Here is a 17223-nt window from a genome sequence, read left to right as displayed (position 1 = left end):
CTAGCCCTCCGGTTTATATAGACACCGGAGGGATCTAGGGTTACATAAGGTCGGTTACAGAGAAAGGAATCTTCATATTTGGACGCCAAGCCTGCCTTCCACACCAAGGAGAGTCCCATTCGGACACGGGTAGAGTCTTCGGTCTTTGTATCTTCATAGCCCATCAGTCCGCCCCATGTCCAATAGGTCAGACGCCCGAGGACCCCTTAGTCCAGGACTCCCTCACCCTTAATGGAACTATTCTCTCTGGGAGATGTTTCTTATAACCAGAATGTAATATAACATAGCTAGCCGGATACAACTTGTCTGTTCAAGCAACTATGACCCCTACGCCTGGTTTCCATGCATACCCCGGTCCATTTTGCCGCTCGGGTATTCGGAAACACTCCGCACCTTCGAGTCCAGAGGTCGACGCGAAAAGGTCAGTGATGACAATCGTTTTACAATCCGGCTAGGGACAAACATGTCAAGGAAAATACATAGTCACTTAGACTCAAAATTTTCCTCCTCTATATCGTCTAACAGGCTGTCTAGCCTACAATCCTGTTGGGAATATTTGGCGGCTACTTCTACTTGGTCATATACCAAATTAACGGGAATTTCTTTCGCATCTAACCCTAGCGGTCTGACCCGGGCCATATGATTCGGATCAAGCTTGGTATACCATGTTTTTACCATGGCCCAGGCCTCTCGCGCACTTTCCCGGCAGGCTGATATCTTCCATAATCGGATACGTCGCCGTGCCCCTTTGAACAGCTCCACGAGCTCCGCCATACCTCCTGGAGGAGAGACGGATGTCCATAAAGCCTTGGCAACACTCTGCATTGCTTGCCGAACTTGCTTGTGCATCTGGGACAACTCTTGTAGTAGGTCGCCTTGAGATCCGAACATTTCCTCCTCGGGACGACCAGTCAGCATACCTATAGACATAAATATATCAGTTCCGGCCCTCGCCGAATTATAGGGAGGCAAGTTTGAAAAGAATACTAAATATGCCGCCTTGTAGCCTCCTATTCTCCTTGACGGCGTCAGCTAGCTGGGCTCGAACATCTTTTAGTTCTTTGCCCAGTTGGGTATGGGAATCCTGCAGCTTGTTTTTTTCATCCCTGACCCGCGTCAGCACACGTTCGCCTACCGCATGTTGCCTTTTGGCCTCTTGTTCACCAGCCCGGGCGTCCTTCAGTTTCTCTCTCAGTTGCTCTACTGATTCTGTCAGCAGAAACACAACAGTATTAATATAACTAGTATATGATTATACTTTTTTCTGCTAGGGAGAAGCATTACCAGGTGGTGCCTCCTTGGATTTTTCCAATTCGGTGGTAGCCGCAGTTAGCTGAGTTTGACACTTTTCCAGCTCTTGAGACAGCAGGCTATTCTTCTCCATAAGTGTCTGATTATATAATGATCCTTAAATCAGTTGTATCAGCTGCTTTAAGTCTCGGGGCTACTGGTATATGATTATTAAATCTACACTTACCCGCATATCTTTTAGATGCTAGTCCGTGGCTCTGGCAAGTCCATCTCGAGCAACTCGGATGTACGCATTGGCCGAGTTGAAGGCATCAAATGCCTCCTTTGAAAAGCCGGGGTCACGGAGAGCGGCCCTCCGACGATGATGATTCATGGTGCTCTCCACTTCAGAGTTCGTGATGGACATATCGTCCGAATCCTCTGCGGAAGGACAGTCCGGCGCCACTCCCGTGTCAGCCCCCATCCTTAGGACAGGGTCTGGAACCTGACTAGTGGAGGCACAACCAACAGGATCCCCGGACATAGTCCGGCAGACACTTTTCCTGATAAAATGCGATGGATGACATCACGGTTTGATGTGGCGACCAAGAGACATATTTTTAAAAGAAATCCTTACCTCTTTGATGAAGGTTCTGTCGTATTATCGTTTGCCTTTCTCTTTGAAGATGTGCTCGGTGCGGGTGTCGCTCTCCTCGGAGATGCTTCTGGTGCGTGTTGTGGCATCGAGCGCCTCCCCTTTGGAGCACGAAATAGTGCGGTGGGTGAGGCATAATAAGGAAGCTCTTTCAAAGAAGGTGTCTCTTAAATTACTTACATGCGAAGCAGGGAGGAGGCCACGATAATTGGTGATGATGGGCACTTTCGTACCATCATAGCTTGCCTGGTAGAATACTCCATTCTCAAGCTCCACAGATATGTCCAGATCTTCTTCAAATCCGGGGTCAAGGTCCCGGTTGTGACCCTCCGGCTGGGGGGCGGGGCTATGGATCCCCTGGGTAGCCTTCCGCCATTCCTGTTGCTAGTGGATAGGTTACTATCCTTTAAAAATGATTCAGGGAGAGGATTGAGTAAAATGGTGGGATTGGAACTCACCCAGCTAGGAGGATTATACATGGAAAATCCCTGTCGATGTTTGAGGCGAATGAACTCCTCCTTCTCCCCTTTGTACAGTTCGGCCAATATTTTGGCCAAAGCAGCGGGGGTTTTAGAACCTTTCTGCCCGCAGCATGAGGCGTCATCTTCCCCATTATAGTGCCACATGGGAAGCCCTCTATATTGGAGTGGTTGGACCCCCCGCACTATATAAATTGCCATTACTTCAATTATTGATAATCTGGACTGGGCGAGCATCTTAATCTTGCCCATCAACTGACTGACTTCCGCGCTATCCTCCTCCTCGAGGCTCCGAGGGTGCCATCTGTGGCGTTTCTTCAATGGAGCGCTTGAAAATTCAGGGAGACCCATTCGGACTGGGTCAGGAAGAGTGACGTTGTCAATATAGAACCATTCGGAAGGCCACTCTTTGGATGCCTTCTTCGGCGTGCCGGACAAGTATCCGGTCCTGGTGATGCGCCATACCTCATTTCCCCCACTTTGAATATTGATTCCTCTTGATTACGAGGGACGAGGCATAATAGTTTCCTCCATAATTCAAAATGGGCCTCACAGCCCAGGAATAGCTTGCAAAGAGCAACGTAACCCGCGATGTGCAAGATGGAGGCAGGAGTGAAATTGTGCAGTTGGAGGCCATAATACTCCAGAAGTCCTCGGAGGAATGGGTGGATTGGAAATCCGACGCCTCTTAGCAAATAGGGAACGAAGCACACTCGTTCCCCCGGATGGATTGGGGAAACTCTCCGCCTGAACCCCACCGTTGAAGGACGTCAATCCTGCTCAGACAGGGACTAGATCCGTGGGGGGAAGAAAGCCCTGTGTTTGCAGCTTCGTCAGCTGATCGTGAGATACGGAACATCTCTCCCAATCACCTTTCTCGGAGTTGTGGGGGCGGGAGGAAGAGCTGGGGGCGCTAGCCATGTTGGAGTGGTTCCTCCTAGCAAGCTCCGAGGATTTTTCTATGGGGTGTGGAATGGATCTGAGATCTAACCCCTTTAAATAGAGGCCTCTCTTATGTGGATGGAGGGGGGTTATGCAAAAATGCCCCGACCTCTCATATTCGCTCGACGCGTGGAGCATAAGGTGTGGAGGCACAGAAGCCGATGGGTGCGACATTAAATGGAGGGCCGAATATAGCTCTTTAAGTCAGGTACTTTGAAGTGATCAGAGAAGGAACCCGCCATGCAATGCCGAAGACAATCTGCACGCCGGACACCTCGTCATTGAAGCCTGGTTCGGGGGCTACTGAGGGAGTCCTGGACTAAGGGGTCCTCGGGCGTCCGACCTGTTGGACATGGCCCAGACTATTGGGACATGAAGATACAAGATAGAAGACTCTCTCCCGTGTCTGGATAGGACTCTCCTTTGCGTGGAAGGCAAGCTAGGCGGCCGGATGTATTATTTCCTTTCTATGTATCCGACTTTGTACAACCCTAGTCCCCTCCGGTGTCTATATAAACCAGAGAGCTTAGTCCGTAGAGACACGATCATAATCACATAGGCTAGACTTCTAGGGTTTTATCCATTACGATCTCGTGGTAGATCAACTCTTGTAACCCTCATACCCATCAATATTAATCTAGCAGGACATAGGGTTTTACCTCCATCGAGAGGGCCCGAACCTGGGTAAACATTGTGTTCCCTGTCTCCTGTTACCATCGACTCTAGATGCACAGTTCGGGACCCCCTACCCGAGATCTGCCGGTTTTGACACCGACAACAACGATGAGGGAAATTTTGATGCTTTTGCCAATACTAGTCCTCATGAAGAATGTACTATTCTAAACACTAAAAAACTTCGCATATGTAGTGGCAATATTATTGGAAAAGGGGTTATTCAAGATTTCTTTACTTGTGCCGGTGCACTTCCCACCTTGGGTGGATCTATTCTCCATAAAACTAGTAGCCTTGCGGATGCTATTTCTTTGCTCATAGTTGAACTTGAAAGACAATTTGTTCATATGCATCCTTCCATACAAAGGATCTTTTTAGAGTTTCCAAATATTGAGCATTCTTCTGTTAAGCGTGCCACCACTATATTCTTAGCTCACGAGTTTAGGTTTATTATGAAAGAGTCTAGTGAATTTTTTGCGCATTATAAAGTAGATGGTGGTCGTCCTCCCATAGAGGGAATTATTTTTAACCAAGAGGACATAATGCGTTTACGATCTCTAGATCATGTTGCTTACAATGAAAATTTAAGAAAGAGAGTCCCCACCGATATTTTAGTTGATAAGATTTCTGAGCTTAATGATAATTTTGCTATACAAAACAACAGATTGGGTTTCTCTCTTGGACACAAGCTCACGACCTTTTGCCAAAAGAATGCTTATAATGATGAGTTGGTCATACAATATGAAGGGCCGAAGGAGGAACCAAATTCCTCCCGAGATCGATCTTGGGGATTCTTATCCTATTAGGTTTAGCCCTTTTAGTTACTTTTGGTTACCACAAAGAAAACTTGTTGCTGAATGAAGGGAGTACGAGATGAGTTTTTGAGATTTGCCCTATCATTATTACGATTATACCTAGATCTACTCGTGTTTTATGCCTAGCTAAGTGCGTTAAACAATAGCGCTTGTTGGGAGGCAACCCTTTTTTTTTTTGCTTTTTAGGTTCTGTTTTGCAATAAATAATTCATCTAGCCTCTGGTTAGATGTGGTTTTGTGTTTTAATTAGTGTTTGTGCCAAGTAAGACCTTTGGGATAGCTCGCCGGTGATAGTTGATTTGATGTTGTTGAAAAACAGAAAGTTTTGTGCTCAGTCCTAGAATTGTTAAAAATCACAGAAGTGTAATAAAATATTAATTCTTTTTTCAGAGGATTAATAAACAAATTGCTTAGGTTGTCCTAATTTTTCAGAATTTTTGGAGTTACGTAGTATTCGAAATATCCAGATTGCTACAGACCATTCTGTTTTTGACAGTTTCTGTTTTCTATGTGTTGTTTGCTTATTTTGATGAACCTATGGCTAGTATCGGGGGGGGGGGGTATGAACCATGGAAAAGTTGGAATACATTAGATATTACACCAATATAAATAAAGAATGAGTTCACAACAGTACCAAAAGTGGTGATTTATTTTCTTATACTAACGGAGCTTATGAGATTTTCTGTTGAGTTTTGTGTTGTGAAGTTTTCAAGTTTTGGATAAGGATTTGATGGCCTATGGAATAAGGAGTGGAAAGAGCCTAAGCTTGGGGATGCCCAAGGCACCCCAAGGTAATATTCAAGGACAACCAAGAGCCTAAGCTTGGGGATTCCCCGGAAGGCATCCCCTCTTTCGTCTTCGTCTATCTGTAACTTTACTTGAGGCTATATTTTTATTCACCACATGATATGTGTTTTGCTTGGAGCGTCTTGTATGATTTGAGCCTTTGCTTTTTAGTTTGCCACAATCATCCTTGTTGTACACACCTTTTGAGAGAGACACGCATGAATCATGATTTATTAGAATACTCTATGTGCTTCACTTATATCTTTTGAGCTAGGCAATATTGCTCTAGTGCTTCACTTATATGTTTTTAGAGCATGGCGGTGGTTTTATTTTATAGAAATTGATGAACTCTCATGCTTCACTTATGTTATTTCAAGAGTCTCTAAACAGCATGGTAATTAGCTTTGCTCATAAATTTAGTCCTAATATGATAGGCATCCAAGAGGGATATAATAAAAACTTTCGTATAAAGTGCATTGAATACTTGTAACATCCCAAAATTCTAAATTTTGGAATGTTATATTAAATAAATAGTTTTGATTTATTGTTTGGTTATAGTGTGGTTGCTTGTGTGAAATTAAGTGAAATTTGAAACTTTTTGAAAGTTAAATGAGAGGGAATGAAATGACTTTCCCAAACTTTTGCCTTGCATTTATGATCTCCATGAATTCAAATTCATTTCACCACAAAACCCTAGAGTGAAGATGATATGACTTCTTCCATTTAAATAAATGAAAAGGTTTTGAAAATATCTGAATCTCATTTGGAAATATTTCAAATGCAGAAACTTTATGCAACTCAATGATTTTCATGAGAGAAGATAAAATGACTTCTTCAAATCATATGAAATATGAGTTGGAAGTTTAAAAGAATGAAATTTAAAGTCCTTTTGTAGTTATTTTGAAAGTCATCTTCAATTTGGAGTTATTTGGTTCTTATTCAAATTATTTTTCTCCAAAAATAAAATATATGGAAAATAGGGTAAAATGATTCCTTATAGTACAAAATAGATAGAAATAAACTTGAAATTATTTTGGTATTTTAAAATATTTTTATTTGGTTTTTAATTAAACCAGTAGTATTGTTTGCTTTATTTAAATTTTTATGGAATTTATTTGCCGCTGAAAAAATTGTTCATGTTGTAGAAAATCTTTTGTGAAAATTTTGATATATAATATGCTATATATGATTTTTTTATTGTGCTATTTATTTTTATTGTCTGAGTTTAGAAAAAAAATCCTTTCGGCTGACCGAACCAGGCCGCGGCCCAGCTAGCCAGCCCAGCCGTCCCACCGCCTCGTCTTCAACCTCCCGCAGCACTCCGCCTCCCGCACGATGCCGTCGTGTCCACCCCGGACCTCTCCACCTCCTCGCCTTTGCCCCTCCTCCAAGTCGCCCTCCCCCTTTATATACTCCGCCCTTCCCCCCTCTCTCCTTCAAGCTGCCGCCGCCTCGCCTTAGCCGCCATCGCCTCTTAGCACCGCCGAAGCCGCTAGCCGCTGCCGCCGCCGCGCTGCCGCCGCACCCCGCCGCCAGCCTCGTCCGCGCCGCCCCCACCATCTCGCCCCGCCACCAAAGTCCGCCATCGCCAGAAACTGACGTATCGCCGGACTCCCCCAAGCCCGATTCGCCGCCGGATTTCGACGAAAAAACTGCCCCGAACCAGTAACTAAACCGCCGTTTTTTTATTTTGTTCAGGGTTCGGTTTTCTGTTAAAAATCCCGATCGATTTTATTTAGCGAATGTTCATTCGTTTAGGATCTGGAGCGAACAGATTCGTTAGATTAGGTTCTGTAGCGGGCGTTCGTCCAATAGATTTTTTTCTTTTTCTGTTTATTTTTCGGCCAGGGACCTATCCATGATTATTTTCTTCGCAAATTAGTCCCTGTTCTTCAAATGATCACAACTTTTTGCTCGTTTATCCAAATCCAACGAAACCAATGCCAAATTCTTTGTCATGATCTCATCTATCCAGATAATCAACTTAAACATGTTTTTGAAAGTTTAAAATTTGGTTTCAAACAAATTCAAATTCAAACTTGTTTTGGCTGTAACTTGAGTTTCACAACTCCGATTTAATTGAATATTTTTGCAAATCATAGCTCTTGGCATGTACTTTCTGTTAAGATCAAAATCACATAATTTTGCTACTGTTAAAAATATGTTTCTGTCTAGAAGCTTTATTTGATGGTTTTTGAAGTTTTCCGAAATATTTTATGCGTTCTTTTGGATCTTTGAGTGATTGCTTATGTGTGGTTATGCTTTCTTGCTTACGATAGATTGAATGGAGTGTGACGAGTAGAACTATCAGGAATTGTGAGTGCGAAGAATCTTCATCAACAATACAAGGCAAGTTCACACTTTGATCATACTCTTTTATACCCAATTTTATGCATTAGTTCAAACCCTCAAAGATTGCATGAGTAGGATTAGGAACATGTGGTTATGCTAAGTAGTTGATGAGGTAGGAGCCTATTACCTTTGATCACCCCGGGATTATACGTTATGCTCTTATTGCTTGGCCATGCTCGTAGACGTGGATTGGTATGTGAGAATCATGCAAGTTGTGAGAGATAATAACTAAGGGAAACTTAAGGTGGCAACATTAACAAACATTTGGGTGGAATGGTTGGGGCACCCTAGAGAACCCAGTGGCTGGCCCGGGCACCTGGAGAACCCAATGCTTGCATAAGGGGATCCCGGAGTACCCGTGTGATCACCCTATGGAATGCCATCCAGGCTCAAAGGGACCATAAGATTATTCATGCTAGAAACTTTCGTGTGGAGCCACAAGGCATAGTTAAGTAAGTTGTGGGAAACCTTTCCATGATAGGCTAGCAGATGTAGGGGATTATAGGTGTACCGGCCTAATCGGTTAAGGGGACCTCCTCAGAAAGACCGTGTCTTGATCATCCGTTTCTCAAACATCATGCAGTGCGAGAAATTCAACGGAGGAGATCGAGTCTTGTGGGGAAAAGTGTGCAAACCTCTGCAGAGTATACAAACTAATCATGATTAGCTGTGTCCTCGGTTATGGACATTTTGAGTATCTGGTATTTAAATTATTGGTTGAGCTCATCACGTTACTTAAATTAATGTATTGGGTTGTTAATGATTTGGTGACTTTTGGGAATTGAGTTGGGGTTACCTTCTCAACATGGGTAATTTAACTTAGTAGTAAATAAAAATTATTCCTTTGTTGTAGGGAAAAATTAGCTTTATGCAAAAATTAAACTTAGAGCCTCCACCAGCCAAATATGCATAGAGATAGATATTCTCATTATTATTCTATGGTGTGAATTTGCCAGTACATTCAATGTACTGACCTATATGGATGCAACATCTCATGTTGCAGGAATCTTACAATGAGTAAGTGATACGTTAGGGTTATGATGTCTACACTCAACTTTGCCGTTTGGGTTGTTGGGAACTCCACAACTTTGTTGTTACTTCCGCTATATGGATTGATGTAAAAGTATTTATGTTACTTTTTTACATGTGATTTACCTCTGTTATAAATCCTCGAGTACTGTGTGTGTCAGCATACCGATCCAGGGATGACACTTAAGCATAGAGAACTCGATCCATTTAGGTCGGGTCGCTACAAGATGGTATTAGAGCACATGTTGATTGTAGGACGTGACCCCTAGAAACTGGCAAGACCATAGGAAAGATTTTCTCTAAAAATTTATTTTCAAAAAGATCTTTTACCTCTCTTCTTTTTCGGGTTTTATCAAATATTCCCTTTTAGTTAGACTATACCCCCTTTCCCTTTTTGACCACACGAAGATTCAACTGATGAGACCACTCCAAGAAGTACAAGATATCGGACAACTAAGACCACTTCGGAATGAAGAAGATTTTACCGAGCATTCTAATAATGGAAACTACAACGGTTGAAGACTCTAAAGACTAGGAGAATTTGAAGGCTCTAAAGAATTTCCAGATTGGTATGACCTAGGAAGGCTACCCTGATGGAACTTGTCAAACTATTGAAGTCGCAGAAAGACCGGAACATGGAGCGTTAAAACTCAAAGTTTTTGTCAAGAAAACCCTAAGGCAGGAGATATCAACTATGGAATGATAGCTCATGGCAATGACAAGGGCAGAAACATAGCTATCCATGATGTTATCTCCCGCTTATGCTATTGTCACCGTGCTGAGTTAAGCACCCATTTCTTCGGAAGGATTGGATGACAAAAGGGCTAATGGAGCACCTATCAGCAAAGGATGAAGTTTTAACCTTAGCTTGTGTATCGCCACGATCTGGAATATTACATCAAGAATTTTAAGATGGACCTGCAGGAAGCCGTATTTGACAAGGAAGCATTCCGTGAAGAACTCAAGACCCAGAAGCTAAAAGTAGCCAAGCTGGAGGAGCAAAACCTCGAGATACCAAAGATTTGTCAGGAACTGAAGGATAGTAGGACCATGGTTCATGCCAAGGATGTTGAAACCCAAAAGTTTGGAACACAACTCCAGAATATTAAAGGACGTCACGAGAGACTTCGCGTCAACAGAAATGACCTGGCAGAAGAACTTGAGAAGATCAGCAAGCATGATGAGAAGAAGACCAAACCCCTGTTATATACTTATGTTAGACGCGACGATTGTGAGGTGTCATTTGTTTGATGTTTTTCTGACAGCCACAAAATAAAATATGTCTCTTCAAAACTATTGTTTGTATTGTGTGTATCCCTCGCTATGTCTCTTATCTCACCCCAAAACCCTTGGGACCAATAGAGGATGAATGGAGATGAGCTCATATTTTCTGGACTGATGACTCAATTGGAGACGGACTGATGGATTCAGAACATGGAAGATCACATGAAGAATAACACTATAGCCGGAAAAGAGATGGCCCAACATGCTCTTCAATGCTTTGAAAGAGGTGCTGCTACTTGGTGGAGGATGTACCAAACCATCAATGGATGGCAAGGAGTAACCACTTGGAAAGAATTTAAGTTGACTCTGCAAAGGTCTCGTCTTGTGTCCTAGAAATTGAAGCCTTATGGAAATGATATGAAGAAACCTTGTGCATGCAAGCTCTATGGAGAAATAGGACACAACCATAAAGAGCACAAGGATGAATGCCCTCATTGTGAAGAAAGTCACCCAGCTGAAGAATGCCCAACTAGGCAAATTACTTATTTCTTGTGTGAAGGGAATACCCAATACCCTGCTCAGTGTCACATTTACTCCATGGTTCAAAGAACCATCCATCAGAAGAAAGAAGCAATGAAAGGAGCCCTCATGGAGATTTTAGAAGAACCTGTGATGAAGGAAGAGGTGGAGGACACACCCGAAGAAGACCCAATTAAACCCTGCACCAAGTCATGCTATTCATGTGGAGAAGAAGGACACATCTCCCAGAATTGTTTGAAGGGGGATCTAGTAGCATTTCTGATAGTAGAAGTAGAGTATGACCCACAGGAAAAATAAGCCCTGATTGGCACGGGAAAGTCCAGGAAGAGAAATAGATTGGATTCCAGGAACAACCCAATTTCTACAAAGAAGGACCTGGGTCATATCACATGTTTCAGGTGCAAAGATTCAGGACACTACTTCAACGATTGCCCAAAAGGGAAGACGAGGACCCAAGGAGGCTATGTAATCACAAGGAAACCTCGAGACTTGACAGAAGTAATATGTTTCTGCTGTAATGAAGTAGGGCACTTTGCCAGAGATTGTCCCAATGAGGATATTCGTGTTAAATAGTTGAGTCGAAAAAGAAATATAATAGTAGTAGTGGGGACATTTCTTTTATTATTGAGGTGTTGAGTAGAGGCACGTAATGGAAATACAGGAGATTGTAATAATTTGAGAATCAATAAAGTTAGCATCCTTGGTACTGATTTGGATTTTATGAGTAGTTACTCTATGAAGAAAGATTTTGACCATTTTCGAGGATATGAGAAATATGGTATATGGAAGAATTTGTGCTTTTCAAGGGTGGTAGTACCCTGTGAGGACATTTGACCCCTGGAAAAGATAATGATATTCCACGGAGTGGACTTCGGACAAAATAAGTACAAGTTTTAACTCGATATGTGGGATACCCCAAGAATATGAAGGGATGAAGTACTATTGGATATGAAGGAGGTATAATGTTGGAGCAATTATAACCCCAGGATGAGTTAAAGCTATAAATGTGATGAGGTGGGCCCATAACCCATAGGCTCCAGGACCTGCCAAGAAGCAAGCACACTCTTGCTGAAGGAGAAAAACCCTGGAAGAGGATATGCCTTTATCAATAGACGATCTTATAGGAGTAACACAAAACCCGAGAGTTGTGAAGGAACGATAGATGTTTGTTTGGCTTGCAAAATCCATGGATTTATCTGAACTTAGTTCATTGACAAGATAAATTCTGCAATGCTTGTGAGGAGGACCGAGTGTTAGAATGCGAGATTCGCTAAACCATATACAAGGTAATGATTTGGGTGCGGGATGGATTGATCACCATACCGACTTACTCTTATTATTCGCCTCTGTTATATGGGATGGTAAATCTGAGTGACTTACCCATAGTAGAGAGAGACGGCGATCAAAACCTTGTTTAAACCTTAGAATGGTATGACAATTTTCCCTTGTACAAGGCAGTTGTTGCCAACCGTAGGTCGTACGGTGAGGATGAAGCCCAGACCCATTTTCTAGAGGGACCTAGTCAAATTGTTTGGTGACCACCATGAGATATCGATAGTTGCTTAATATTGGCGCCAGACCTGTCAGCTAAGGAGACCCAGTCACAGAAGAACCTTACCAAGATAAAAGAATGGAAGGATTGCGGTAAAAGTGATGCCACTACTGGAAGGGCCCAGAGAAGGAATTATCATGAAGATTTGAGAAGATGGACATTATCAATGATAAGGGTGGATTATATGAGTTTTGATGGAACTGTAACCATGCTTCTAAGGGTGGTAGCACCCCAGACCCCCTGTGACAATTGATAGATTTTGAGAAGACCCCCTGTGACGATCGATGGATTTTGAGAAGACCCCCGTACCTAACCTATTTCTCTCGAGCCTCTCCGAATCTCGAGGGCGAGATTCATTTTAAGGGTGGTAGGTTTGTAACATCCCAAAATTCTAAATTTTGGAATGTTATATTAAATAAATAGTTTTGATTGATTGTTGGTTATACTGTGGTTGCTTGTGTGAAATTTGAAACTTTGTAGGATCGAAAGTATGTCTAGGGGGGTGATTAGACTACTTGACCAAATAAAAATCTATCCTTTTCCCAATTTTAAGTCTTGGCAGATTTTAGCAACTTAGCACAAGTCAAGCAATCAACCCACACAGGCAAGTCTAAGAATATAGCAGCGGAATGTAAAACATTGCACATGAAGGTAAAGGGATGAGTTTGGAGGGAGCAAACGCAATGTAGACACGAAGATTTTTGGCGTGGTTCTGATAGGTGGTACTATCGTACATCCACATTGGTGGAAACTTCAACCCACGAAGGGTAACGTCTACGCGAGTCCACGGAGGGCTCCACCCACGAAGGGTCCACGAAGAAGCAACCTTGTCTATCCCACCATGGCCATCACCCACGAAGGACTTGGCTCACTAGGGTAGATATTCATGAAGTAGGCGATCTCCTTGCCCGTACAAACTCCTTGGTTCAACTCCACAATCTTGACGGAGGCTCCCAAGTGACACCTAACCAATCTAGGAGACACCAATCTCCAAAAGGTAATAGATGGTGTGTTGATGATGAACTCCTTGATCTTGTGCTTCAAATGATTGTCTCCCCAACACTCAACTCTCTCTCTCTCTCTCACGGATTTGGATTTGGTGGAAAGAAGATTTGAGTGGAAAGCAACCTGGGGAAGGCTAGAGATCAAGATTCATGTGGTTGGAATGGAATATCTTGGTCTCAACACATGAGTAGGTGGTTCTCTCACAGAAAATGTATGCTGGAAGTGTAGGCACATTCTGATGGCTCTCTCCATGAATCAAGAGTGGGTGGAGGGGTATATATAGCCTCCACACAAAATCTAACCATTACACACAACTTACCAAACTCGGTGGGACCGAATCATGAAACTCAGTCAAACCGATTTAGTTCAAAATGTGAACGTTAGGCTTTTTGGTGGGACCGACATGTCAATTCGGTGGGACCGATTTCATTAGGGTTAGAGCATAACGTAATCTCGGTGAGACCGATGACATAAACTCGGTAGGACCGGTTTCTGTAATAGGCAAATAGAGACTTGGTCAGGCAAACTTGGTGGGACCGAATCGCTCATTTCGGTGAGACCGAAATGTTACGAAAGGGAAATAGAGAGTTTGCATTGTGAACTCGGACCGATTGCTCATCTTGGTTGGACTAAAACGTTACGAAGGGAAATAGAGAGTTTGCAATCCCATCTCGGTGAGACCGAGATCCCTATCGGTGAGAATGAAGTGACCAGGGTTTTTGGCTATGGCTATGTCAAATGAACTCGATGGCGCCAGATAGATCAAATCATTAGGGCCGAGTTTGACTTTTGGTTTGGGACATATGTGGATATGAGAAAGTAGTTGAGGGTTTTTGGAGCATATCACCAAGCATTTTGAGCAAGCAAGCCATTTAGCAACACCTCATCCCCTTTTAGTAGTATTGGCTTTTCCTATGGACTCAATGTGATCTTGGATCACTAAAGTGAAAATGTAGAGTCTTGAGCTTGAGCCAATTTGTGTCCTTAGCATTTTGAGGGGTCCACATTCCTATTCCATGCCATGCCAATCATTGAACTTACCGAAATGATCATCTCGAAATAGCATTAGTTCAATGAGCTATATGCTGTTAGGAATTACCAAAACCACCCAGGGATAGTTGCACTTTCAATCTCCCCCTTTTTGGTAATTGATGACAACATATAGATCAAAGCTTTGACAAATGATAATAAGATTTAAAATACATTGTCGATTTGAGAAGTATGTGATAAGTAAGAGCTCCCCCTAAATTTGTGCACCATTTAAGATTTGCTTTTGAATGCAAATACACAATCGATTAGGATCATGGGTTACTCTTCCATGTCACGTACATCTTGGTGGAGCGCTCAAAATGATAGAAATTAAAAACATGCACTCATCACCAAGGCAAAGTGGATGATCATATATGGGATATAAAAGATAATATCATCCAAGCAAGCATTAAAGTTGGATATGATCAAACACATGATCATACAAGTAACTCACACCCAGACATAAAGAGTATTAAACAAGCACACACAAAAGTATCAACCAAATAGCAAGAGAGATAAAGAAGCAAAACACTCTCTCTTGAAGCCTATGATCTATACATTTCTCCCCCTTTCGCAACAAGTTGCCAAAAAATTTGAAAATGCATAGTGCTATGCGTCTCTCTAGGCTTGGTCTTCGGGAGATGGTGTTGAGAGGACTCCAAGGATGAAAGTATCTATAGATGTTGTTGGAGCCAGTGGAGTGGTGATACGTCTCCAACGTATCTATAATTTTTGATTGTTCCATGCTATTATATTATCTGTTTTGGATGTTAATGGGCTTATTTATACACTTTTATATTATTTTTGGGACTAACCTACTAACCCAAGGCCCAGTGCAAATTGTTGTTTTTTTGCCTATTTCAGTGTTTCGCATAAAAGGAATATCAAACGGAATGAAACCTTCGGGAGAGTTATTTTGAACAAACGTGATCCAGAGGACTTGGAGTGGACGTCAAGAAACCAACGAGGATGCCACAAGGCAAGGGGGCGTGCCTACCCCCCTAGGCGCGCCCTCCACCCTCGTGGGCCCCTCGTGGCTCCACCGACCTACTTCTTCCTCCTATATATATCCATATACCCCGAAAGCATCCAGGAGCACCACGAAACCCTATTTCCACCGCCGCAACCTTCTTTACCCAAGAGATCCCATCTTGGGGCCTTTTTCGGAGCTCCGCCGGAGGGGGAATCAATCACGGAGGGCTTCTACATCAACACCATAGCCTCTCCGATGATGTGTGAGTAGTTTACTTCAGACCTTCGGATCCATAGTTATTAGCTAGATGGCTTCTTCTCTCTCTTTGGATCTCAATACAAAGTTCTTCTCGATCTTCTTGGAGATCTATTCGATGTAACTCTTTTTGCAGTGTGTTTGTCGAGATCCGATGAATTGTGGGTTTATGATCAAGTTTATCTATGAACAATATTTGATTCTTCTCTGAAATATTTTATGTATGATTGGTTATCTTTGCAAGTCTCTTTGAATTATCAGTTTGGTTTGGCCTACTAGATTGATATTTCTTGCAATGGGAGAAGTGCTTAGCTTTGGGTTCAATCTTGCGGTGTCCTTTCCTGGTGACAGCAGGGGCAGCAAGGCACGTATTATATTGTTGCCATCGAGGATAAAAAGATGGGGTTTACATCATATTGCTTGAGTTTATCCCTTTACATCATGTCATCTTGCCTAATACATTACTATGTTCTTATGAACTTAATACTCTAGATGCATGCTGGATAGCGGTCGATGTGTGGAGTAATAGTAGTAGATGCAGAATCGTTTCGGTCTACTTGTCGCGGACGTGATGCCTATATACATGATCATGCCTAGATATTCTTATAATTATGCACTTTTCTATCAATTGCTCGACAGTAATTTGTTCACCCACCGTAATACTTATGCTATCTTGAGAGAAGCCACTAATGAAACCTATGGCCCCCGGGTCTGTTTTCCATCATATAAGTTTCCAATCTATTTTACTTTGCAATATTTACTTTAAATCTATATCATAAAAATACCAAAAATATTTATCTTATTATTATTATCTCTATCAGATCTCACTCTCGTAAGTGACCGTAAAGGGCTTGACAACCCCTTTATCGCGTTGGTTGCGAGGTTCTTATTTGTTTGTGTAGGTGCGAGGGACTTGCGTGTAGTCTCCTACTAGATTGATACCTTGGTTCTCAAAAACTGAGGGAAATACTTACGCTACTTTGCTGCATCACCCTTTCCTCTTCAAGGGAAAACCAACGCAATGCTCAAGAGGTAGCAAGTGGCAACTGGAGGTGGCACTGAAGCTGTAGTTGCTGGTGCTGATGTAGTTGCTCTAGTGTCAGCCATGGGCACTGCAGCAGACCTCTGACCTCTAGGCACTCTCTGAAAAGCATCTATGGTAGCCTGCCCTTTCCTCTCCTCTGCTTCCTCCTGGAGCTGCTCAACAGCTGTCTGCATCTCAGTCACTTTAAGATCAAGATCATAGAATTTGGTCTCAATGATCCTCTCCAAGCTCTCCTGATTTTGAGTCAGGGTGGCCAATCCCTTCTCAATCCTCAAATTTGCTTGAATCAGATAAGCAAGCTGATCTTGTTTTGACTTTAGAAACACTTGAGATGCCTCCTCAACACTTGGCATCTTTGCAGCCTTCTCAGCCTTTGCCTTCTCTCTCTTTTCTTGTGCTTGCACAGATGTGGGATCTTCCTCATTCATCACAACGGTGTTGTCCTCAAAATATGGTCCCAAGGGTAGATGCTCCTTATCTAAAAGATAAGTGCTTGTGCCCATCTTGGAGTTGATGAGCACCTGAATATGTGGAGCATACCCACAAGATCTTTTCTGATCTGTAGCTGTCCTCTTGATTGTTTCAATAATCAGACTCATAACTTTGAATTTCTGAGGCACATCAAATATCTGCAGCAATT

The sequence above is a fragment of the Triticum aestivum genome, chromosome 4A (genome assembly GCF_018294505.1).
Source record: "Triticum aestivum cultivar Chinese Spring chromosome 4A, IWGSC CS RefSeq v2.1, whole genome shotgun sequence".
NCBI classification, from domain to species: Eukaryota; Viridiplantae; Streptophyta; class Magnoliopsida; order Poales; family Poaceae; genus Triticum; species Triticum aestivum.
This window is presented reverse-complemented; position numbering follows the sequence as displayed.